The 25,763-nt window shown below is 40.4% G+C and overlaps 1 protein-coding gene and 1 pseudogene across 3 annotated transcripts in view; one reads left to right on the forward strand and one right to left on the reverse strand.

The window, feature by feature from the left end:
* Window positions 1-3,128: 3,128 nt before the first annotated feature.
* Window positions 3,129-25,763, forward strand: part of LYPD6B (LY6/PLAUR domain containing 6B) — a 162,115-nt gene continuing 139,480 nt past the window's right edge. The window contains exons 1-2 of one of the 3 annotated variants that reach the window (XM_074336047.2): window positions 3,223-3,340; window positions 22,391-22,549. The gene's annotated coding sequence lies outside the window, so the exon portion shown is untranslated. Of the gene's footprint in view, window positions 3,341-22,390; window positions 22,550-25,763 lie in introns of all 3 variants that reach the window. The other 2 variants (XM_074336034.2, XM_074336038.2) reach the window with 2 other exon arrangements.
* On the reverse strand, window positions 17,222-17,567 carry LOC109450276 (large ribosomal subunit protein P1 pseudogene; annotated as a pseudogene).

Below are 25,763 nucleotides of genomic sequence, written 5' to 3' on the forward strand. Positions count from 1 at the left end.
CGTCTTCTAGCTCTAAAACCCTTGGCTAAGACTGGAAGGCGGTGATTTCTAATTGTGTTTGAGACCCAGATCTCTGCACATCTAAAGACAGTGGTGGCTGCTGTCTTTAGGAAAAAATGTATTTAGATATAAAATATTGAATCTAGTTTCAGGGTTTCTGGCCCTTGATTAAGAATTCCTACTATGAAGTCAGCTCTCAAAAGAGAATCTAGGAATTTAGAATCATGGCTGTCACAAAGTAGCTGCTCACTGAAGGTTAGTTATTCTGTTTGTATGTCCCAGCTTTCATATAACATACTAGTACTATTTTCATTTTCTAGATGAGGAAAGCATGGCATAGGGAGATTAAGATACCATGTAAGTGGTGGCTAGATTTGAACCCAAACAGTCTGATTCCAGAGCCAGTGAACTCAAAATATTGGGTAACTCAATCACGTGATTACCAGATTTGCCTACCTGCAGTCATAGCTCTTTCCGGCCACTTCCCTACACCTCTCCCATAGTAGTTATAATTAGTTGAGCAGGTACTATGTGCCAGAAACTATCCTAGGATCTTCATATGCATTGCTTCATTGAAAAGTGTGTTCAGAAGATGAAATACAGTATTAATGTGCACATTGAGTCCTAAGTAAAAATAGAAAAAAATAGGGAGGGAAATATTTCCTGAGGCTCAAATTTTTTGGATTATTTCCTCTTTGGATAATTTTTCTTTCATGATACTATCAGAGAACTACAAATAGAGAAGAAACCGAAGATTTCCTTGTTCAAATACCATTTTCTTAAGAGACCAGCAGAGAACACAGTTATTTGCAAGGATTACTTAATTCATTCTAGATTCCTAAGAAGTCTAGTGATGATTTTATCCCTCTTTTGCACAGTTTAATGTCTGTCAGCTGGCCTTCTTTGTGCCGCCTGTCAGAGCCACACTAATGACAGTAAGCGCTCTATTGATTGAGCAGGTGCCTCATGCCACCCCTGTGCTCAAGCACCTCACATGCATCATTTCACGTTACCTCACAATGACACCAGACCTTCATACTTCAGATACCCATTTCAAACTAAGACCTTGAAGCAGAGATCTTGTCTGAGTGGTGTGTGCTTGCACATTTCCCAAGTGGGAAATGTGCACAATTGAGGAACATGCCCAGAGCTACCCAGCAAGCCCAGGAGAGAGAGAGAGAGAGAGAGAGAGAGAGAGAGAGAGAGAGAGAGAGAGAGAGAGAGAGAGAGAGAGAGATCCCCAGGGCAGAACTTGTGTCTTCCTGACGGTTCCCAGGCCAGTCTAGGTGGCATCACTTACCAGGCTGGCCAAGCCAAGATCACACACAGCAGGGAGGATCCTAAATCACAGGATCACATGCTCCACTGACTGAAACCAACACACAACAAGGGCTGGGCCCACTTCGCTGGGTGAGACCCAGAGAGGTTCCTGAGCTCAGCCCCATCTGCTGGTGCAAGTGGGTGTCCCAATGGACAGGCCCCACCCTGGGACACCAGCCTCCCCACCTGCCATACCGGGAGGACAGCTGGAGTAGGGCACACCTAGGTGGGGCAGCCACTGCAACGTTTTTACAGGTTGGCCTGGCACGGTATGATGTGCCAGCCAGGCAACAATGGATCTTTAACACTCACCTGTGCAGGACTCACTGATGATGCGGGTGGAGGTCCAGGCCTGAGAGTTTTAGCCTGTTGTTGGGGGAGGGGTGGAGCAGGCCACTTAATCCTGGTTCACTTTGGCAGACAGTCTCCCATTATGGCCTTTGAGGTTTAATATACGCAGTCATAGATGTGTACTGAAATAGTTATAAGAAGGAATGTTCTCCATTGCAACTTTAAAGTTGTACAGCATTCCCTGTACTGCACTTGGAATGGATTTCCTTAATGAGTCTTAAAGTTAGCAGCATCACACATCAGCTGTGTGTGTGTGTGTGTGTGTGTGTGTGTGTGTGTTAAACCCATTCATTTATTTAATGGAACACACACACAAAAATACCATATTCTTTGTATCCTATTTTGACATATCTTTGTTTTTGAAACTGTCAGGGCCTCAGTAAATGCGAGTGGCTCAGGTCACACTTGACCTCTGAGAGGCCTGGCAAGACCACAGATTAGAGATCTCAGCAGAGGACCAAACCCAAGCCCCATTTCTGCGGAAACTCTGTCCCCAGCCAAGATTTCACAGACACAAGTCCTACAAGCACCTTGAGGTCTCCAGGCTCTGCTCTGCCATCAGCTGTGGGATTTGGGTCAGTTGCCCACCCTCTGGGCTGTTTCCACAATGCAAGGCTGGCAGGACTGCATTATATTTCAGAGTTCCCCTGCCTGTGACATCTTCAGAAGTTAATGATTTGTTTGACAGCTTACAAAGTTGCCCTGGGAGTGTAGATGTCCCACAAGCTGCTTGGCTGTCAGTGGGAGGGGAGGTAAGCAGTACAGAGACGATAGGTGACCTGGATGGAAGCCAGGTAGCTTGGCTCTGGGCTGTCGCTGATAGAGTGTAAGTGACATTGGAGCCACTCTGGCCTGATGTACCCAGCACGAAGTTGGACTCAAAAGACTGGGCCACACTTCGTTTGTTTATTAGGTACGGTATTAATTGAACACCTACTCTGTTCTGGGTTTGTTCAGGGTTCTGCTAATTCAAAAGTGGATAGGCGAGGTTCCTGCCTGGCCTGGGGCTTACAGTCTAGGAGTGAGGAGGGTATCACTATCAGAAATGATCTTACAGCCTAATGGCATTATTTAAAAAAAAGGGGAGGGGGATAGTTTGAAGGGTGGGTGAGGTAGGGAAAGGGTTGGGGAGGAATGATCTGAAATGGTCTTTTGAGTTCTTCCAGTTCTGAACTAACTCATTGTGAAAATGATCATCCAATCATTTCCACCCTGAGGGTCTCGGTTTTCGGTTTCTATATTCTCCAAAATAGGGGGTTGGCCTCCCCCTCTTCGAGTTCGGTGGGGTCTAGCTCACTCACTCTTATGTTCCATTTACCGAGCGGGCCAGGCTGGGAACTGGCCGGCCCTGGCTCCCCGCCGCTTCCCAAGCACTAAGCGTCCCAGGTGTCACCTAACAAGGAGTCTCCCTGGCCGCCCTTCCATCCCGCGGAGGATCCGTGAGGTTTCCCAGCGGAGCCGGAGTCCGGGGCTGCTCTCTGGCGGGCGGACCCACCTGTCCGGCCTCGGCCCTGTCCTGGTGCCCCAGGTGTCTCGGGGCGGGGAGGAGCCGCGCCCGGCCCCGCCCCGCGCGGCCGCAGCCAACGCCGGCCCCGGGCGGGCGCGCTCGGAGCCGAGGCCGGGAGCCGGGCGAGCGCGCAGAGAGGCCCCGCGGGCGCGGGCGGGGCAGGTGAGCAGGGCGGTCGCAGCGGGCCGGGGACGGTGGTCGGCTGGGGGCTTGCGGAGCTCTCGCTGGGGCCCTGTGGGGCCGCGTGGCTGCGGCAGGCAATGCGGGGCGCCCCGCCCTACGCGCCGCGGGTAGCGAGGCGCGCGGGGACCGCGGCGCAGCGGAGGGTCGGAGTCCAGTAGCTGGCTTCGGACCAACAGCTGGGAACATCTGGACGGGGCAGGAACTAGGGGCACGGGCAGGGCGGGGACTGTGTGGCTCTCTAAGTGGTCAGGGTGCCGCGGAGGCACTGTTTTCGTGTCGCTGGTGAGAAGAAGAGGGGCTGGGGGGGCTGGACTGCTGAGGAGAGCCTGGAGCTGGGGCGGGGGTTCAGGCCGACATTGGAGCGGGGAGCGAGCTCCTGCCTGAGTCTGCGGCGCTTCCCAGGGGCCCGCGCCGTGCTGATGCCCTCTGTATTCGGCTCTTTACTTTTGGTGTTGGTGTTGAATAACCGTCTTACACATGGGTTACCTGGGGCTTCCGAAAAGCTGAGTGTGCAAAGCTGCTCTGACTCCAGGGACCTTAGGTTGTAAGGCTGCAGGTCTATGTGCCCTGGGGCGTTGTGAGAGCTGGAGGTGGAGGGGCGCTCTCCAACTCCCAGCGCCTGGCAATCAGGGTGATAAAGTGGAAAAAGTCTAGAATGGTGTTTAAACTGTAGTTACTAGCTGTGTTACCCTGAACGAATTGCTTAACTTCGCTGATCCTAGTTTACTCAAAAGGTAAAGTGGATATTATAATCATTAGAACAGCCTTAAGTTACATCATGCTTGTAAAGTACCTAGCGTAATGCTTGATGAGAAAGTTCTCTCCATTGTTTTTAGATGTTAATGTAACACTTTATGCCTTCCAGAAGTCTCCACACATTTCTGAACAGAAGGGAGATCCAGGAGGCTTAGATTACTGTCTTTTAGGAGGGAACGTGGTGGTGGTGGGGGGTGTTTTTTTGGGGGAAGGGGCAGTTTTTTTTTTTTAACCACTGTGACTTCTTCCTGGCTAGGCTGCTGTGGGCTGTCTTACTTCCTGACACCATCCTAGAGGCCAGCATTGAGAGGTGCTGGTGCATGTGCCCTTCAGACAGAAAGAGTATTGGCAGACAGCTCTCATCATTGCTGACTGTATTTGTCGGAGTTCTTTCCTTTGGGTTGGGTTTTCTTCACTTGGAACTTGCCTTATGCAGTATAGAAATTGATTGGGTCACATAAATGAAAGGGCTGAGGGATTTAGTTTCAGGCATAGTTAGATCCAGGGGCTCCAATAAGGTTGCAGGTCTTTCCCCTCGGTGCTGACTGATTCTTAGTATGGAGTGATACATAGCACTGGCACCTCCACTCTTATCTGCTCCTTCAGAGAGGGGGTGGGGTGGGAGGAGTCTCTTCCATCTCCTCCATCATTGTAATAAATCTTGTCCATATACTAGCCCAAAGCAAGGCGAAGCCGTCTCAGTGGACAGGGAGTGGGTTTCCACCATAGAAGTGGGTACTTTACCCAGGTGTCATCAGTGTTTGGGAGGGATTAGTTCAGCTACTGTGACAGTGCCAGCCCAGCTGCTGGGGACTGGGGAGGGGCAGTTCCTAATGAGAAGGCTGCATTCTGGACAGATAAAAATAGGACCTGGCCATTGCACTATGTCTACCTGTGCTCACCACCATCTAAATGAAGTCCATAGCAGAGTGTAGGCTGCCCAGATGCCATATCTGTCTCTGAGTCATCAAGTCTTTTCCAAGGCATGAAAGTATTCTGCATGTTCATCTTTTCATTTATTGTTTGTTCATTCATTCACTCAACATGTAATAAATGCCCAGCATATGCCAAGGCCTCTGCCACGGGTGAAAACGCCTGCTTTTGAGAAGCTCACAGTCTAGCTGGAAATGCAGACGTGCAGACAACACCGTCTGGGACTGTTTAATGGGGGATATAGTGAAGATTTCCCAGGGAAACTATTGCTAATGTCTAAAATGGAGATGAGTAGGACTGCTCTAGTAGAAAAAGTTGGAGGGACTTTTCAGGCCATGTGGGAGGATACCAGTTAGGGCACTTTCTGTTGTAAGTAACATTATTTAGGTTACTTTACTAGCTTGTGTAAAAGGTCTGGAGGTGCGTGATTCAAAGTGGTCACACCTCTAGGGTGGGTTCTTGAAGATTCTCTTGGTTTTCTCTGTTCTGCCAGAGTGTGACTGGGCCGCCATCATGCCTTCAAAGCAGGAAGGGAGGGACAGGGCTTGCTTCTTTGTGTTTCTCTAGATAACAAAGGACAAAATTCCCCACAAGTTCTCTGTGCCATTGCCAGGTACCACTGGCCGGAATGGTCACATGACCACCTTAAACCAGTTACTAGTAAAGGAGAAGAAAATGGCATGAATGTTTTGGCCAAGCAATCATCTGGAGCTGGGGGAGGGGCTCACCTTCCTTGAGCACATGGATGCTCCATATCGGAACAAAATCAGAATTCTGTTAGCAAGGAAAAAAGTGTGCCTGCCATTCGGGCTGTGAGGTAGGCAGTCAAGCATGTCTCCCGCAGATGGTGACAGAAGATGAAAGCCATGGCCCAAAGGGGCAGTCAGGGAAAGTTCAGTATAACAGGAGACGGACAGGGTGTGGCTGGGAGGAGGAAAGGAGCTGAGGCTGGAGACGCAGGCAGAGGCAGGAGTACCTACGTCAGATACTGCTCTGGATGTCACTAAGGAGCATAAATCTTGGTCCCTCTACTCGAAGAACTTACACTCAAACCCTGGAAAGGTTTTTCTGAGGTTTTCGTAGTCCCATTAGTAACAGCAGCAGTGGCTCACTCTGTGGTGGTCATTCTTTTTTTTTTTTTTTTAAATTAAATTTATTGGGGTGACAATTGTTAGTAAAATTACATAGATTTCAGGTGTACAATTCTGTATTACATCATCTATAAATCCCATTGTATGTTCATCACCCAGAGTCAGTTCTTCCATCACCATATATTCGATCCCCCTTACCCTCACCTCCCCCCCACCCCCCCCCACCCCCCTTACCCTCTGGCAACCACTAAACTATTGTCCGTGTCTATGAGTTTCTGTTTCTCATTTGTTTGTCTTGTTCTTTTGTTGTTTTTGGTTTATATACCACATATCAGTGAAATCACATGGTTCTCTGCTTTCTCTGTCTGACCTGTTTCGCTCAGCATTACTCTCTCAAGATCCATCCATGTTGTCACAAATGTTCCTATATCATCTTTTCTCACTGCCGAATAGTATTCCATTGTGTATATGTACCACAACTTCTTTATCCATTCATCTATCGAAGGACATTTTGGTTGTTTCCATGTCTTGGCCACCGTAAACAAAGCTGCAATGAACATTGGAGCACACGTGTCTTTATCTCTAAATGTTTTCAGATTTTTTGGGTAGATACTCAGGAGAGGGATTGCTGGGTCATACGGCAATTCTATTCGTAATTCTTTGAGGAACCTCCACACTGCCTTCCATAACGGCTGCACCAGTCTGCATTCCCACCAACAGTGTATGAGGGTTCCTTTTTCTCCACAACCTCTCCAACATTTGTTACTATTTGTCTTGTTGATGATAGCCATTCTGACTGGGGTGAGGTGATATCTCATTGTGGTTTTGATTTGCATTTCTCTGATGATTAGTGATGTTGAGCATTTTTTCATATGTTTATTTGCCATTTGTATGTCCTCTTTGGAGAAATGTCTCTTCAAGTCCTCTGCCCATTTTTCAATTGGGTTGTTTGTTTTTTTGTTGTTGAGTTGCATGAGTTCCTTGTATATTCTGGATACTAGCCCCTTATCGGAGGCACTGTTAGCAAAAATCTTCTCCCATTCAGTTGGTGGCCTCTTTATTTTGTCAATGGTTTCTTTTGCTGTGCAGAAGCTTTTAAGTTTCATATAGTCCCATTCGTTTATTTTAGCTTTTACTTCCATTGCCTTTGGAGTCAAGTTCATAAAATGCTCTTTGAACCCAAGGTCCATAAGTTTAGTACCTATGTTTTCTTCTATGCAGTTTATTGTGTCAGGTCTTATGCTTAAGTCTTTGATCCATTTTGAATTGACTTTGGTACATGGTGACAAATAGCAGTCCAGTTTCATTCTTTTGCACGTGGCTATCCAATTCTCCCAGCACCATTTATTGAAGAGGCTGTCTTTGCTCCATTGTATGTTTTTAGCTTCTTTGTCAAAAATTATCTGTCCATATTTATGTGGTTTTATTTCTGGGTTCTCAATTCTATTCCATTGGTCTATGTGTCTGTTTTTCTGCCAATACCATGCTGTTTTGATTATTGTGGCCCTGTAGTACAGGCCAAAGTCAGGAAGTGTGATACCTCCATTATAGTTCTTTTTTCTTAAGATTGCTTTGGCTATTCGGGGTCTTTTGTGGTTCCAAACAAATCTGATGATTTCTTTAAAATATGCCATTGGGATTTTGATGGGGATTGCATTGAATCTGTATATTGCTTTGGGTAATATGGCCATTTTAATTATGTTGATTCTTCCAATCCATGAGCACGGAATGTCTTTCCATTTCTTTGTGTCTTCTTCAATTTCTTTCAAAAATGTCTTATAGTTTTCAGCATATAGGTCTTTCACATCCTTGGTTAAGTTTATTCCTAGGTATTTTATTCTTTTTGCTGCAATTGCAAAAGGAATTGTTTTTTGTATTTCTTTTTCTGAGATTTCATTGTTAGTATATAGGAAGGCAATGGACTTTTGTGCGTTGATTTTGTAGCCGGCAACTTTACTGTATTCGTTGATTGTTTCTAGTAGCTTTTTGGTGGAGTCTTTAGGGTTTTCTATATATAGCATCATGTCATCTGCAAAGAGTGATAATTTAACTTCTTCATTCCCAATTTGGATGCCTTTTATTTCTTTCTCTTGCCTGATTGGTCTGGCAAGGACTTCCAACACTATGTTGAAAAGCAGAGGTGATAGGGGACATCCCTGTCGTGTTCCTGAACGTAGAGCAAAGGGCTTCAGCTTTTCTCCATTAATTATGAGATTAGCAGAGGGCTTGTCATATATGGCCTTTATTATGTTAAGGTATTTTCCTTCTATACCCATTTTATTAAGTGTTTTAATCATAAATGGATGTTGTATCTTGTCAAATGCTTTTTCTGCATCAATTGATATAATCATATGATTTTTGTCCTTTATTTTGTTTATGTGATGTATCACATTGATGGATTTTCGTATGTTGAACCATCCTTGTGCCCCGGGGATGAACCCCACTTGGTCGTGATGAATAATCTTTTTAATGCATTGTTGTATTCGATTTGCTAGAATTTTATTTAGGATTTTTGCATCGGTATTCATTAGAGATATTGGTCTGTAGTTTTCTTTTTTTGTGCTGTCCTTACCAGGTTTTGGTATCAGGGTAATGTTGGCCTCATAAAATGAGTTAGGGAGTACTGTCTCTTCTTCAATTTTTTGGAAGAGTTTGTGCAGAATTGGTATTAGATCCTCTTTGAAGGTTTGGTAGAATTCACTAGTGAAGCCATCTGGTCCCGGACTTTTGCTTTTGGGAAGGTTTTGGATGACTGATTCAATTTCGTTACTGGTGATCGGTCTGTTTAGATTTTCCAGTTCTTCATGGTTCAGCCTTGGAAGGCTATATGTTTCTAAGAACTTATCTATTTCTTCTAGGTTGTTGAATTTGGTGGCATATAGTCCTTCATAGTATTCTTGGATGATCCTTTTAATTTCTGTGGTGTCCGTGATAACTTCCCCTTTTACGTTTCTGATTTTGTTAATCAGTGTCTTCTCTCTTTTTATCTTAGTAAGTCTAGCCAAGGGTTTGTCAATTTTGTTAATCTTTTCAAAGAACCAGCTCTTTGTCACATTAATTTTTTCTATTGTCTTTTTGTTCTCTATTTCATTTATTTCTGCTTTAATTTTTATTATTTCCTTTCTTCTGCTGACCTTGGGTTTTACTTGTTCTTCTTTTTCTAGTTCTTTAAGGTGTAACATGAGGTTATTTATTTGGGAGTTTTCTTGTTTCTTGAGATAGGCCTGTAATGAGATAAATTTCCCTCTTAAAACTGCTTTCGCTGCATCCCAGAAATTTTGGTAGGATGTATTTTCATTGTCATTTGTTTCTATGTATCTTTTGATCTCTCCTCTAATTTCTTCTTTGACCCAGTCCTTCTTTAAAAGTATGTTGTTTAATCTCCATGTATTTGTGTTTTTTCCCGCTTTCTTTTTACAGTTGATATCCAATTTCAAAGCCTTGTGATCAGAGAATATGCATGGTATGATTTCAATCTTCTTAAATTTGTTGAGACTGATTTTATGTCCCAATATATGGTCTATCCTTGAGAATGTTCCGTGTACACCAGAAAAGAATGTATAGTCTGATGTTTTAGGATGAAGTGCTCTGTAAATGTCAATTATGTCCATTTCATCTAATGTGTCATTTAGGGCTACTATTTCGTTATTTATTTTCTGTTTGGATGATCTATCCATAGCTGTCAATGATGTATTTAAGTCCCCTAGTATAATTGTGTTTTGGTCAATTTCTCCCTTTAGTTCTGTTAGTAGTTGCTTGGTGTATTTCGGTGCTCCCTGATTGGGGGCATAAATATTGATGACTGTTATGTCTTCTTGTTGTACAGTCCCCTTCACCATTATGAAATGTCCATCTTTATCTCTTGTTATCTTTTTCACCTTGAAGTCTGTTTCATCTGATATCATTATGGCTACACCTGATTTTCTCTGGGTACCATTTGCTTGGAGTGTCAATTTCCACCCTTTCACTTTGAGTCTGTGCTTGTCCTTGTAGCTGAGATGTGTCTCTTGGAGACAGCATATGGTTGGGTTTAGTTTTTTGATCCAATCTGCTACTCTGTGCCTTTTTATTGGTGAGTTCAGTCCATTTACATTTAGGGTGATTATTGATATGTGAGGATTTCCTGTCATTCTATCTTTAGTTTTCTGGTAAGGCTGTGTCTCCATTGTTTCTTTGCCTTTTTGTTGTTGTCTATTATTTCTGTGTGGTGGTATTCTATGATGTTTCCCTCTGTTTCTTCTCTTATTTCAGTATATATTTCAGTTCTGGATTTTTTTTGAGTGGTTACCCTTAAGTTTATGTAAAAGAAAGTTTGATATTTAGAGTATTCCATTATCTTCAGCACGCTTACTCTCTCCATTCCCATATTCCGGTTCAGGCCTTTACTCTCCCCCTTTTTGAGTTTTGGTTGCCACAAATTGTCCCTGTTGATGGTGGTCGAATAGCCTCCTTTAGTATTTCTTGTAGTGCAGGTCGTGTATTAGAAAATTCCCTCAGCTTCTGTATGTCTGGAAAGGTCTTTATTCCTCCTTCATATCTAAAGGATATCTTTGCTGGATATATTATTCTTGGCTCATGATTTCTCTCTTTCAATAGTTTGAATATTTGGTTCCACTCCCTCCTGGCTTGTAGAGTTTCTGCTGAAAAATCTGATTATAATCTAATGGGCTTTCCTTTGTAAGTTACCGTCTTCTTTTCCCTGGCTGCCTTGAGGATTCTTTCTTTGTCGTTGATTTTAGACAGCTTCAATACAATGTGCCTTGGAGAAGGTCTGTTGGGATTGAGGTAACTAGGTGTTCTATTTGCTTCTTGGATTCGAGGGTCCAGTTCTGTCCACAAATTTGGGAAGTTCTCATCGACAATTTGTTTGAATATATTCTCTGTTCCCTTCTCTCTTTCTTCTCCTTCTGGTATGCCCATTATTCTTATATTGCTCTTTCTGATGGAGTCAGAAAGTTCTTGTAGAGTTCTTTCATTTCTTTTAAGTCTCAAGTCTCTTTCTTCTTCTCTCTGTGTCATTTCCAGGTTTCTATCTTCGATGTCACTGACTCTTTCCTCCATCTGGTCAACTCTACTACCTAAGCTGGTTATTTCATTCTTAATTTCTTCTATTGAGTTCTTAATCTCCAGAAATTCTATTTGGTTCTTTTTTAAGATTTCAATCTCTTTCGTAAAATGCTCATGCTGTTCTTTGATTGAGTTTCTGAGTTCCTTTAACTGCCTGTCTGTGTTTTCTTGTATCTCGTTGAGTTTTTTCAGAACTGCAATCTTGAATTCTCTGTCATTTAAGTCACATATTTCTGTATCTTTAAGTGCCTTCTCTGGAGATTTTTCACTTTCTTTCTGAGTTATCTTGTTGCCTTGGTTATTCATGGCGATTACTGGTTTACTATTTCTCTTCCTAGACATCTACAGGAGTGGCTTCTGCAACAGGTTGATAGAAAGCGGTCTTTCTTTTGTTTGCCAGTACTTGTTGGTAGAATGTTTTATTATTTCTCCAACTGCAACTTATTTTCCTTCTCCCACACAGTAGTGCTATGTTTTCTCTGCACTATTCCAACTTCTCACACAATGGGGGGATTCCCTGGGAGACGGGCTTCTCCTCTGTTAATAGTTCGTCTAGGTCACAGGGCGCAGTGTCCCGGTGGGTATGCGGAGAGCTTTTGATGTTCCAAAGCTCTTCCAGCTCCTGATTCAGAGCCCGTAGGTTTCAGCAGTTCTGTTTACTCCTGCAGGGATCCGCCCAGATAGGTGGGGTCAGAGGCGGGGTGAGTTGTGAGAGGTGGCCCAGAGCAATGGCGGCAACCACCACCACAGCCCGTCCTGCTTCCACAGCTCTCTCCCCTTTGCTGGAACTAGTTGGGCTGTGAAATTTTGTTTGCAGTCCACAGTTCTCAAAACAGCAAATTTTCTGTTGTTTTGATCTGACACTGCTACTGTTTCGCTTTTAGCACCGGGCAGGTGGGGGCGGGGCGAGCTCTGGGAGGGGAGGGAGGGGGCGGCTAGTCTCAGTGCCTAAGGCTCCGTTCTCTGCTCGGCAGTGCGGGCTTAAACCACCGTTTTCAGCCTTTTTCCCTCAGTCTTTTCTCCGAGGTCTCTGCCGTGAGCGTTGGGTTCAGCCGTGTTATATGCTGTCCCCTCAGCCCTGTGGAGCCCTGGCGGAGCCCTAGCGATCCGAGTTCTTCCCTCTCCCGCAGCTGCGGTAGTTCCGGGAAGCAGCGAGCTCGGCGCCCTGAGCTAGGTCTGCGTCCTCCGCCCCCGCGTCTCCATCTCCGCGCACTTCTCCCTTTCCTCCTCCCTCCACTCGCCCGAATCTCCCACCTGTAGGTGATTTCAGTCGGTAGTGGGCCTCTTCGTGTTGCCTGTGTGCTGTGCAGGGAGTCCTTTGTGGAGTTTTTGTTGTTCGATTCGTTGTAAATTCCAGGGGAGCTTTACAGAGGCTCACCTCACGCCGCCATTTTTCCGGAAGTCCTGTGGTGGTCATTCTTGAGGGGTGGGTTGGGGTGGAGGAGCGGAGGACCGGCCGTGTGTAGTGTGAAAAAGCTTCACAGCCGGTTCTGCGGTGCCCCCCACTCCCCAGCCCTCCCTAGTACCTTCCCTTCACCTTCCCTCATGCCCCCTTAAATCACGTCTTCATTTCAGTATTTACCTGCCTTCAAACTAATGGACTGGGACTTGGTGAGGAAGCAGTTTAGTGGTAGATCCTGGTCTAGAAAACAATTGTGCAGACAATGAGCACCACGAGTGACTACTCGGTAGTTGTGTGTAGGAGGAAACCAGCCTCTGTCTACTGCTTTTAAAGCATTTAGCCTATTTTCATGTGCAGTATGAGTTGAGTGCTGCTTTTTGTTTCCATTTGACTGGTGACCATTGGTGGACATTTGGAGTAGATTGGGCAACCTGGGATGCTACTTCTCTTGATCCTCCATCCTCAGTGTCTAGTTGGCATAGAAATTGGCAAACAGATCTGGTCATTAATCCTGGCAGAAAGGAGGTAGTGAGAGCGGCATATTTTGTTGTTTCCATTGGCAGTACTGCCATGGGCTGGCCAGAATCACTGGAAGGTTGTGAGGGAGAGATACCTTGGGCAGTCGTTCATTCCTTAAATATTGAACATCTGCTGTGTGCCAGACACTGTTCTGGTTGCTGGTGATAAAAGAGCACATAAGAAAGAAAAAGTCTCTGTTCTCATGGAGGTTACCATCTACTGTTTCCTATGCCAGGTGGTGAGAAGTACTATAATGAAAACATAGGTTAAGAAAAGAGTGCAATCGTTGGAAATAAATTAGCCATAGTGCTGGAAATCTTCAAGGTTTATTCTTTCCTCGGGTTTCCAGCAGAGAAATATTCTTTGAGCAGGTATGGTATTGGGCAAAAAAAAAAGACACAGATGTTCACTGGGAAGAAGAGAGTTACGTATTGAATAACGTGATCTTAGAGGATCTCTTTCATGCAGAATGTCTTTGTTATACCTCACGTTGTTCCCAAACATGATTTACAATGACTTACAAAATATACCAGGTGATGAGAAATAAGTGAAGAAATATGAGCAAGGGGAAAATCAAGGTCATTTCTTTCATCATGGTGTTCTGGAATTGTTTAGTTTTGGTACAGGGGAAGGAGGAAGTATGGTGATTAAAAATGTGATGATTCATGCTCAGGGTTCATTCTTTAAAAGGTGAGAAAATAAATTTTGATGACTCAGGAAGTTATAACTTTTTTTGTTGTTATTTAAAGAACTGATTTTATTTGATAGGAAAAGTCATCTCCTTACTAAGTAAGGACTTATATGAAATTCATCTCCTGAGTTGAAAGGAAACTAATTTTTTTAGATCAATATAAAGTGTATCAGAGGTTAATGGAGATCAAAAGCCCAATTCCATTGTCAAATAATATGGTACAAATGAAAATTGGTGACAAGTTTGGCTCTATAACTGACTGGAAAAAATATACAAATTCAAATAAAAATTTACAGCGTAGAAGTGCTATGCAGAGATAATTTTGGTTACCTAATTTTACTGGGTTGTTTGTTTTCTTATTGTCAAGTTTTGAAATTTTTTTACGTAATCTAGATATACATTCTTTGTCAGAAATGTGACTTACAAATAATTTTTTCCAATTTGTGCCTTATCATGTTATTCCTATAAAATGATCTTTTTCAGGGCAAAGTTTTAAAATTTTGATAAGCCAATTTATCAACCTTTTTATGGGTCAAACTTTCATTGTTGTATCTAAGAATTCTTTGCCTAACCAAAAGTTTTGAAAATTTTTCTACATTTTCTTCTAGAGTTTCATAGTTTTATGCTTTACATTTAAGTCTATAATCCATTTTGGGCTAAGTGTTATATAAGGTGTAAGGTATAAGGTATATGAGTCAACAGTGTTTTTTTTCTTTTGGCACGTGGAAGTTCAATTGTTCCAGCACCATTTGTTGAAAAGACTATCCTTTCCCTATGGAATTGTCTTGACACTTTTGTTGAAAATCAATTGGCCATAAGTATAATTATTTGTTTCTGGACTCTGAATTGTATTTCATTGATCTATATGCGTACTTTGTGCCAACACTGCACTGTCTTGATTACTGACTTTATAAGCTTTGAAAGCAGATAGTGAAGTTCTCCAACTTTGTTCTTTTTCAAAATTGTTATGACTCCTCTAGTTCTTTTTTGTCTTTCCTTATAAATTGTAGAACCATCTTGTCAAACTCCTGCTGAGATTTTAAATGGAACTGCGTGGGATCTATAGATTAATTTAGGACGAATAGATATGTTTATAATATTGAGTCTTCTAATCCATGTACACGATATAGCTTAAGTCTCCATTTATTTAAGTGTCTTTTCTTATTTTTCTATCAGTATGCTGTAGTTTTCAGGATATAGGTTTTACACATGTTTTGTTGATTTATCCTTAAGTATTTCAATTTTGGGGTTGCTCTTGTTGCTAATATGTAAAAATACAATTGATTTTTGTATATTGACATATTCTGTTACCTTGCTAAAGTCACTTATTTGTTCTAAAGTCACTTATTTATTGTAGATTCTTTGGGATTTTCTACATAGACAATGATGTCATCTGTGAATAAAGACAGTTTTATGTCTTCCTTTCCAATCTGGATGCTTTTTATTTCTTTTCTTGTCTTATCGCGCTGCTTAAGAATTCCAGTACAATGTTGAACAGGAGTAGTGAGAAAGAGTTTTCCTTGTTTCTTATTATAGGGGGGAAATAATCATACACTATTAATTATGATGATGGCTGAGGTTTTTTGTAGATGCCCTATGAGGTTAAGGAATTTCCTTTGTATTCTATTATGGAGGGATTTGGAATTTCGTTGGGTGCTTTTTCTCCATCTGTTGAAGGGATTGTGTGGTTTTTCTTTATATTTACTATGGTGAATAACACTGATTTTCAGTATTAAAGCAGCCTTTTGTTTGTTGGATAGATACCATTTGGTTGTGTTGTATTTTTGGAAGAGAATGTATAGGATTAGTATTTTTTCTTCCTCCTGTGTTTGGTAGAATTAATTAGTGAAACCATTTGGGACTAGAGTTTTCTTTGATGGAAGGTTTTTAACTATGAATTTAATTTCTTTAATAGATACAAGATAATTCAGGTTGCCTCTTTTTTCTTGATAAGTTTTGGTAGTTTGTATCTTTCGAGAAATTGGTTTACTTGACCTGAGTTGTCAAATTTATGCAAATAGACTTGTTTGTGGTAGTGTTATGTTATCTATTTAATATGTGTGGGGTCTATAGTGATATCCCCCCTTTCACTCCTGATATTGGTAATTTGTGTCTTTAATCTTTTTCTTAGTCTGTCTAGAAGTTTATCAATTTTATTGATCTTTTAAAAGATCCAGATTTTGATTTCATTAATTTTGTCTTTTATTTTTCTGTTTTAACTCAGTTGATTTCTGTTCTTTATTATTTCCTTCCTTCTCCTTGCTTTAGGTTTAATTTACTCTCCTATTTTCTTAAGGAGTAAGCTTTTATTACTAATCTGAGATTTTTCTTCTGTTTATAATGTAAACATTTGGTGTTACAAATTTCCCTCTACCATTGCTTTAGCTGCATTCCACAATTTTGAAATGTGATTTTCATTTTCATTTATTTTGAATTAAAATATTTAAAAATTTTCCTTGAGACTTCCTTTTGACCCACGTGTTATTTGAAAGTATGTCATTAAATTTTCACATATTTGGGAATTTTCCAGAAGTCTTTTCTGTCACTGATTTCTAGTTCAGTTTTATTATTATCTCGCAATATAATTTGCATTTTTTCTATTGTAAAAAATTTGTTCATGTTTGTTTTATGGCCCAGAATATGGTCTGTCTTGGTAAATGTTCAGTGTGCACTAAAAAGAATTTGTAGTCTGCTATTGTTGGGTAGAATGCTCCAGAAATATTAGGTCAAGCTGCTTGATAAAATTGTTCAGGTCTTCTCTGTCTTTATTTATTTTTTGTCTACTTGTTTTATCAATGACAGTGAGGAATGCTAGGGTTTCTAGCTAAAATTATAGATTTTTTTGTTTCTCCCTTCAGTTCTGTCACTTTTTGCTTCTTATATTTTGACCGTCTCTTCTTAAGTGCATATCCATTTGCACTTAGAGAATTGATTCCTTTCTTATTGTATAATACTCCACTTTATCCCTGTTAATATTAATACCTTTGGGTGTTATAGTATAACTACTCCAGCTTTCTTTTGGTTAATGTTTACATCCTATTCTTTTTCCTGTTCTTTTCCTTTTAACCAATCTATGTCAGTATTTTTATGGGGGGTTTCTTGTAAACCTCATATAATTGGGGCATACTTTTTTAGCCAATATGACAATATCTGTCTTTTAATTGGTATGTTAGATCATTCACACTTACTATGATATTGATATGGCTTAATGAAAGTCTATCACTTTGCCATGCTGTTTTCTATTATTCCATCTGTCTTGTTGATGTTATTGTTGTTTTCCCTACTTCTTGAGCATTTTTTATGATTCCCTTTTATCTCCACTATGGACTTCTTATTTATGTATCTTTAACATTTTTTTTGTTTCAGAGTTCAGCTTTTAGTTGAACATGTTACAAAAGAGGTTTAGTCAAAAAGACCAAAGCTCATGTCATCATCAGACGCCTCAGATTCTTCTTTCTTTGCTTCCACTTTCTTCTCCTCAGCTGGGGCAGCAATGGTGGAGGGGTCAGGACCTCCTGCTGGGGCAGTGCCAGCTGCTGGGGCCGGTCCACCAGCCCCTACATTGCACATGGGGCTCCCCATGTTGACCTCGGCCAGAGCCTTTGCAAACAAGCCTGGCCAGAAAGGTTCAACATTTACACCGGCTGGTTTAATGAGGGCACTGATCTTATCCTCCGTGACTGTCACCTCATCATTGTGCAGGATGAGGGCTGAGTAGATGGAGGCAAGCTCCAAGATGGAGGCCATGGTGCCCACGAGTGCAGGGCGAGCGCTGCCGGGCACGGTGCTAGGTGCCAGATGAAGTGAGGGCCCACCCAATGCGGCCTTAGCTTCCTCGGAAGGACCGAGCAGCTTACACCTTACTGGTAGCTGAGGAAAGGGGCCTTTAACATTTTTCAGTTATATGTATATATATGTATATCTCAGAATGCATTTTCGAGTAATATACTGTTTTATGTGTAGTGTATAGGACCTTCACCAGTATATTCCTGATTTTTCTTTTCCATCCTTTGTGCTATTGTTATCATTTTTCTTTTATGTGTATTGTAAATAAAACCTTGCTACTATTTTTGCTTTAAACAAGTGGTCAGCAAACTTTTTTCTGTAAAAGGCCAGAAAGTAAATTTTAGGCTTTGAGGCCACATGTGGTCTCTGTTGCATATTTTTCTTCTGTTTTTAAACAACATTTTAAAAACATAAAACCATTCTTAGCTTGTAACTCATACTAAAACAGACGATGGGCTGGATTTGGCTTGCAGGCCATAGTTTTCTGACTCTTGCTTTAAATATTCAGTTATCTTTTCTAGCAATTGAAAATAAGAAAAATGTGAAGTTTATTTGACTTTCATTTATTCCATTTCCAGCACTTCATTCCTTTGTGTAGATCTGAGTTTCTGTCTGGCCCCATATTCTTCCTGAATAACTTTATTTAGCAATTCTTATAGTGTAGGTGCCTTGGCAATGAATTCTTTCAGTTTTTGTTCGTCTATGACAGTCCTCATTTGTCCTTCATTTTTTGGAAGATATTATCATTGGGTATAGAATTCTGGATTGGCATTTTTTTTTCCTTCCAGCACTTTAAAGATGTTTCATTGTCTACTTATTTGCTTGCCTCCTGAGAAGAAGTTTTCTGTAATTCTTATCTTTGTTTCTTTGTATTTAATGTTTCATTTTTCTCTCACTCATTCAATATTTTCTTTTTGTCTTCGGTTTTCAACTGTTTGAATATGATATGCCTGTGTGTGTCCCTGTGTGCACACACATGCTTGGTATTTAACCTGGTTGGTATTTTTGAACTTCTTGGCTCTGTGGTTTGGTGTGCATCATTGATTTTGAAAAAATTTCAGCAGTTATTCAAATATTTCTTCTGCCCCATTCTTTCTTTTCTCCTTGTGCAATTGTGATTACATTTAGGTTAGATTTTTTTTGGGTATTATTTCACAGCTGTTGGACAGTTTTTTTATTTGTTTGTTTTTGTTTCATTCTTTTTATCCCCTCTTCTTGTTTTAGTTTGGGTAATTTCTGCTGACCTATTTTCAGGTTCACTGATTCTTTTCTTGGTTGTGTCAAATCTATTGAAGAATATTTGTTGAAAGCATTCTTAATTTCTGTTAGAGTGTTTAGCCTTTAAAGCATTTCCATTTGATTATTATAGTTTCTATCTTTCTGTCAAAATTATACATTTGATCTTTCATGTTGTACACCTTTTCCATTAGAGTCTTTTTACAATTAATTATGGTTATTTTAAATCTGTCTGATATCTTCCAACATTTGAGTCATATCTGAGTCTAGTTCTTTTAATTGCTATGTCTCTTGGTGGTGTAATTTTTTTTGTGTGTGTGTGTGTGGATGTGTGTGCTGTGTAATGTTTTGTCAAGAATGTGACATCTTGTGTAGGACATTAGAGACTGAGATAGTTTTTATGCATGGAAATGGGTATGCCTTTCTGTTTCTACTAGAAAGGGCTGATCATTCTAGTCAGGAGTTGAACTGGATTTGAAGTTTGTTGTTGCTATGATTATCCTCAGTGCACCACAGACTTCAGATTCCTCTTGAGTTACCTTGAGTTTAGAGTTGGGGCTGGTTTGCCATAGGGCTTTTCTCAGTATCTGTTTCAGTGTCAGCCTTACATTTGTCTTCTGCACTGTGCCCAAAAGTGGTCTGTCTCTGTGCTCTTTCAACAATTTCAGCAGCATACCATTATTATTTGTTACCTGATGCTTGTTAGCCAGCGGCCATGTGAATCTGGCTCAGGTAAACAAGTGCTCATATCTTGTATCTTTTTGCAGGTGCTTAGGTCTCCTTAGATTTTGGGCTAATTTGTTCCCCTGTGACCTCAGCTGTCTAATGGATTCAGCAAAGTTATGAATTTGCAGTCTTTGTGGCTTTTAATTTGTTGTAAGCATAGGAGTGATGCTCTTTCCAGCCATGAGCAGAATTCAAAAGCCTTGATTTGATGTGTTCTAGCTCGCTCTTTTTATGATCTTCATGTAAAATCCTGGTGCTGTTTTCCTTCCGTTTGTGCTTTGTGCAATGTTATTGATACATGTTATACATATGAATCAGTGATTCTCAATGTTACCTGGGGAACATTAAACAAAATAAAACTCTTGGGCTTTAGTGTTTTGCTTGATATACCGTATTTCCCCCAAAATAAGACCTAGACAGACAATCAACTCTAATGCATCTTTTGGAGCAAAAATTAATATAAGACCAGGTATAATATGTAATATAATATAATATAATATAATATAATATAATATAATATAATATAATATAATTAATATACTACTGGGTCTTATATTAATTTTTGCTCCAATAGATGCATTAGAGTTGATTGTCTGGCTAGGTCAGGGGTGTTCAAACTGCGGCCCATGGGCCAACTGCGGCCCTCAATCCATTTTTAATTGGCCCGCAGCAAATTCCAAAAATATATTTAGTTTACTTAAATAAACCAGGTGAGGCAATACATACTTCACCTTGAGTGAGTGGCCCGGGGGTTTGTGTGTTTTACCGCATATGGCCCTTGGTGAAAAACATTGAAAAAAGTTGGGACACCTCTGGGTCTTATTTTTGGGGAAACATGGTATGCATGGATCCAGGCAAGGGTATCTTTTAAAAGATCCCCAAGTGATTCTGATGTACTTCTAAACTGAGACCTCCTGGGCTAAGTATCACTTACAACTTTTCCTTTCACAAGGTGCTATTCCAGTATAAACTCCCAAATGAAACTTCAGGCTGTATGTATTCACTCTGGTGACTTCTGTGGAATTGTTTTCCTTCTAATTGTGCCTTCAGTGGTAGTTAATTGCCTGTGATCTACTGATAGTTTCATAGAATGGGGAGGAAACAGAGTTCTTCTCATTTCACTTTCTGCTACTTAACATGAATGTCCTCCATGACAAACTATGGCTTTGGGGCTGATGCAGTCTTTTAGGTACTGGAAACTCTCTGCTATTCAACATAATACACCCCATTGTGTGATAGTTTTACTTGTTACAAGTGTTTTCCTTTTACTGAATTGAAATGTATCCTTCTATAATTTACCAAGTGATTTGTCTAATTAATAGCCTTGTAAAATGTTTGGAAAGAAATCTATTTGCGTGACCCAATGCACATGTGTGTGCATGTCTGTGCGTGTGTGCACGCACACTCATACCCATGAGAAGCACTTTATGAAACAGCATTTATTGTAAGTCTTGTACTTCTACATTGTTATCATGACCCACCAGTGAGTTGTTTTTTTGCTGGATGAAAAATGCTTCTCCAGCCCATAATCCAGCAGATAAGCTTTCAGAGGTTTCAAGACAGCTCTTCTGGCACCTCCGAGTTTTCTTGTGCCTGGTGTAGTGCTGGTTCCTTTGGCTGTCTCAGCTTTCTCACCACTCTGGCTAGTGTCTCACACTAGATGGACTTCAGTGTGTGGTGTCTTCCGCAAATGAATGGCCTCGTTCACAGGCCAGGGCTCTGCAGGTGGGCAGATCCATTCAGACTAGAGGAAGAGTTCCTTGACTTTTTCTGGACACCATTTCTAGTCACTGGCTCAAATTCAGTGGGATGTCAGTTGAAGCCGTCTCTTAACATTGTTGATGGCTTTTCTTTGTAATTTTTATGTGTCCCACTGTTTTCCATATTAATAACATGTTATCCTAATTAACTATTATACATGTGTGTCTTTATTTTCCAAGAGACTGTGAACTCCTTAGATGTCAAGAAGAACAGTTCGTTCTTTTTGTTCATAAGTAGTGATCAGTACAAAAACATAATTTGTTGAGGTAATCTTAAAGAACTGTGTTCACAGTCAAGAAACTTTGGCCTTTTAGCACCATTGCTTTGCTAATGGTTTTGCAACTAACCTTATTTATAACTTGCCGACACAAGGGCTTAATAGCCCTGTATTTACTTTGGGCAATGGACAGACTGGGTAATCTAGATGAACTTGTCCCCTTAATACTCATGCATGAGATACTGTGACTGGTTCTAGGTGAGATGCCCATATTTCACAGCTTACAGAGCATTTGGGGACACATGACATGCAAGATGAGTGTCAATGAGTTGTGTAGTGGGTATGTGCTCTTAGAGGTCACAGGTGAAAGAGAAGTCACACAGGTAAGAAAGACTTGGTTTTGGCCTTGAAGGTAAATATCAAACATATGGAGTGGAAGGTATTTGGAGGTAGGAAGAAATCTGTTTTAGTAGTCTCCCAAGTTCTATGAAAACTCTGCTCTCACTGGGAGTGACTTGGATCCATAGGATCTGAGAGAAAATGTAGGTAAGATACAGAAGGAAATGTAATTTAAATGGTTTCTATAGCAGGATAGACATTCACAGAAGGTGACAGGCTCAACTCCTGCCCCCCCCCCCCCGCCCCCCTCGAGCCTTCAGAGACTCTGGCACTGAGAGTGAGTTTGAGTGTTGTTCTGGAAGCTACTAATTGTCACAGTGAGGGTCAGCTTGCCAGGGCCATTTCAGGGCCAGTAGCTCTGGCTCTACCTCTGCGTGACTTCCATCAAGTTTAGAGCAACCATTCGTAGCCACTGACCTAATTTTTTTCTACTTTCTCTTCTCAGAGGGCTCTATTGGATGTATTATTAAGACACATACGTCCTTAAAGTATACTGCATCTACCACTCTTCATTCGTGATCCACTTCATCTGCGAGACAATCTTTCTGAGTGTTCTCGTTCATAGTGAATCAGTGTCACCATAAAAATATCGCGTAAAAGCCAGGTATTGCGTCCTTGGAGTCATATTGCAAACATCTCATTCATTTTGATACTATTTTGCTATGATAGAAAATAGGGGTGGAAGTACTTTATGAAAAAATAATAGGCACTGTGTGTGTGTTATTTGTTCCTTAGCAGAGTATGAGGACCTTGATTCTTAAACAACTACAAGAATAGTTAGAACAGTGGTGAGGGCTGTGCTACACTTCAGGCTCACTGAGACGTGTGCATCACACATTTCTCTTAGAATCTAATGTCAGAATGGCCGTTTAACTCCTGGGAGACCTATGTAATTCCTTGTATTTCTCTTTGTGCCTTGGAAGCCAGGAAACCCAGAGCAAAATGTAGAAATACTTAACTATAGCAATAATTTTATTTCAAGTTCTAAGTACAAAGATTTCCTGTCTAAAATCATGTGATTTCATCTTTTAAAAACAATACTTTTATTTTTTCCTTATTATCACAATGATACATGTTCATTATAGAAAATGTGGACAATAATAGATTACCTCCCCAATCAGCTATTTTCCCATTACACAGAGATAGTCACTTTATCTTTTAATCATTCTCATTTCTTCTAAGCACGTGTGTGTATGTGTGTGTATAACAAAGTGAAATGATACTTTTCACACTGTGTTAAAACTTTTTTTAAACTTAACCTTTATAAACATTTTCCATGTCATTAAATATTCCTGCACAGCATTATTTTTAATGGCTGGTATACTGTTTCATTGTGAGGCTGTATCTTGTACTTCTAGCTTGAACTCAGCTTTTTGCTATCATAAACAACTCTGTCATGCATATGCTTGTAGCTAAATCTCTGAAGCACATCCACGATTATTTCCTTAGAATAGAGTTTCTAGAAGCGACATAATTGAATAAAGGGCTATAATATTTTTAAGGCTCTAGATATATATTTCCATGTTGTCCTCCGGAAAACATGAACTAACCTATTTTATCACCTAAAGCTTGAGAGCGCCTCTTCCCCAAGCTTCCTGCAGTACCAAGATTATTATTTTTTAAAATCTGTATGAGGAGGCCAGATTTCTGGCTTTGGCCAAGTAAGGAGGTTGCAAATCCTCTTCCCCAGAAAACAACTATAAATCTGGACAAAATGAGCGGAAACAGCCATTTTATCACTCTGGTGATCCATCAAAGGCATACAACAATCTGAGATGCATTATTCTTGAAAAACTGCTGAACTTTGGGTAAGAACAGAGGTAGTCTCTGGTGCTCTTGCCTGGGGTTGCTCCCATCTCCTCACTACCCCTAGTTCAGAGGGCGGAGACATACGGTCTCAGCAAGAGAGGCTATCAGAACTAGCCCCTTTGCTACCAAGATCAAAGTGACTCATTCCATTTGCAGAGGTGGGCAATGTCTGCACCAAGAGAGTAATTTTCCAGGTCCCTTCTTCCCAGTTCAGTTTACTTCGAATCTTTAAAAAACAAAAATACTCTTTTGTTATAAACATTTATATTTATGATAGAAAAGGGGGAAAATAAACATAAACAAAGAGGAAGAAAATTATGAGGCCGCTTGGTGTGCATTCTTTTGTATCAGCTCATTCCAGTAGAACTTGTTGCGATGATGGAAATGTTTTGTACTGTTCAGTGCTGCAGCCACTGTCCTCAGGTGTTTGTTGAGCACTTGGCGTGTGGCTAGTGTAATGGAGGAACTGAATTTTTAATTTTTATTAATTCCCATTAGTTTAAATTTAAATATACACATGTGGTTAATGGCTATAGTATTAGACAGCCTAGTTCTATTATTTCTCTAATATGGAGGCATGGATACATACATATAGTATAGTTTAAAAAAAACCCACAAAAATATACTTCATGTCATATTTTATTTCCTTCTTTTTCCGGTTAACAATGTATCATAAACATAATTTCAATAGCTGACTCATTTTCTATGGCTTGAATGTACCGTAATTCATTTAACAAAATCTCTGTTGTGCCTTCAGGGTATTTCCAATATTTTAACGTTATAAACAACATTGCAGATAATATTTATAGCTAAAGTTGTGACATTCATAATTATTTACAGAGGATAAAATCTTAGAATTTAAATGATCTGGTCAAATTTGATACCCATTTCCAAACCTCTCTTCCAAGAAGTTCTACCAGTGAACATTCTCACCAGCAGTATATGAAAGCATCTCATTATTATTATTTTATTTAAAAATTGAGATAAATATACATGCTGTAAAAATTATTACCCTTTTAAAGTAAATAATTCAGTGGTTTTTAGAATATTCACAAAGTTGAGCAACCACAATCACTATCTATTTCCAGAACGTTTTCATGATTCCACAAAGAAATTTTATACTAATTAGCAGTCACTTCTCATTCCCTCCTTCCCTCAGCCCCTGGCAACCACTGATCTACTTTCTATCTCTATCGATTTGCCTATTCTGGACATTTCATACAAATGGAATCATTCAACATATGGCCTTTTTTGTGGCTAGCTTCTTTCACTTAGCATAATGTTTTTGAGATTTAAGGTTCATAATGGTTTCAAGGTTATAGCATAAATCAGTACTTCATTCCTTTTTATGGCTGAAAAATATATTGTAACGATATACCATATTCTGTTTATCTGTTCGACTTGATGGAGATTTTGGTCATATCCATTTGTTTGGCTACGATGAATAATGTTTCCATGAACATTCATATACAAGATTTTGTGGACATGTTTTGAGTTCTCTTGGGTACATATATCTATGAGTGGAATTGCAAGATCACATGGTGACTCTATGTCACCAAAGCAGCTGTGCCACTTTACAGCAATATCTGAGGGTTGCAATTTCTCCCCATCCTCACCAACACTTTTTATTGACTATCTTTTTCCTTATAGCCTTCCTTGTGGGTATGACATAGTATCTTCTTGTGGTTTTGATTTGCATTTCCTACTAACTAATAATGTTGAGCATCTTTCATGCACTTATTAGCCATTTGTGTATTTTCTTTGGAGAAATGTCTGTCCAAATCCTGTGTCGGTATTTAATTGGGTTATTGTCTTTTTATTGTAGAATTATAAGAGTTCCTTATGTATTCTGGATATTAGACCCTTATCAGATATATGATTTGCGAGTATTTTCTTTTATTCTATAGGTTATCTGTTCACTCCTTTGATAGTATCTTTTGAAACACAACATTTTAATTTTGATAGTATCTTATTAGTCTTTTTTCTTTTTTTTTCACTTGTGCTTTTGG

This window comes from Rhinolophus sinicus, chromosome 17 (assembly GCF_057876585.1).
Source record: "Rhinolophus sinicus isolate RSI-liver-muscle chromosome 17, RSI-T2T, whole genome shotgun sequence".
NCBI lineage: Eukaryota > Metazoa > Chordata > Mammalia > Chiroptera > Rhinolophidae > Rhinolophus > Rhinolophus sinicus.